This window comes from Prunus dulcis, chromosome 2, assembly GCF_902201215.1.
Source record: "Prunus dulcis chromosome 2, ALMONDv2, whole genome shotgun sequence".
Classification (NCBI taxonomy): domain Eukaryota; kingdom Viridiplantae; phylum Streptophyta; class Magnoliopsida; order Rosales; family Rosaceae; genus Prunus; species Prunus dulcis.
Genome location: NC_047651.1, coordinates 4833758 through 4834089, shown reverse-complemented (window position 1 = coordinate 4834089; position 332 = coordinate 4833758).

Genomic DNA, 332 nt, shown 5'->3' with positions numbered 1-332 from the left:
AAATTACCACAAAAGCGGGCGCCTGAAAATGAGCGCAGAGCCACGCCCAACTATCCTCCCGCCCCTCAAGCTCTTTCGGGCAACCCTCTTGAAGAGAGACTTGCGGATCATCGAACGCCTCAAAATGGTGGTGCAAGTCGCTCTTCCACTGCTTGTACCTCTCAGAGAAGAGTCTGTTGACGTACTCCAACGACTCTTCGTCAAGGTCCTCCAAGTTGTAGTTCGTCTGCAATAAATTAATTACATACATTTAAATAATATAAAAACTACGTTTGAAAGAAAAAGAATGAAAAGGCCTACATACCGACAACTGGCCGTGAACCGCAGTCTTG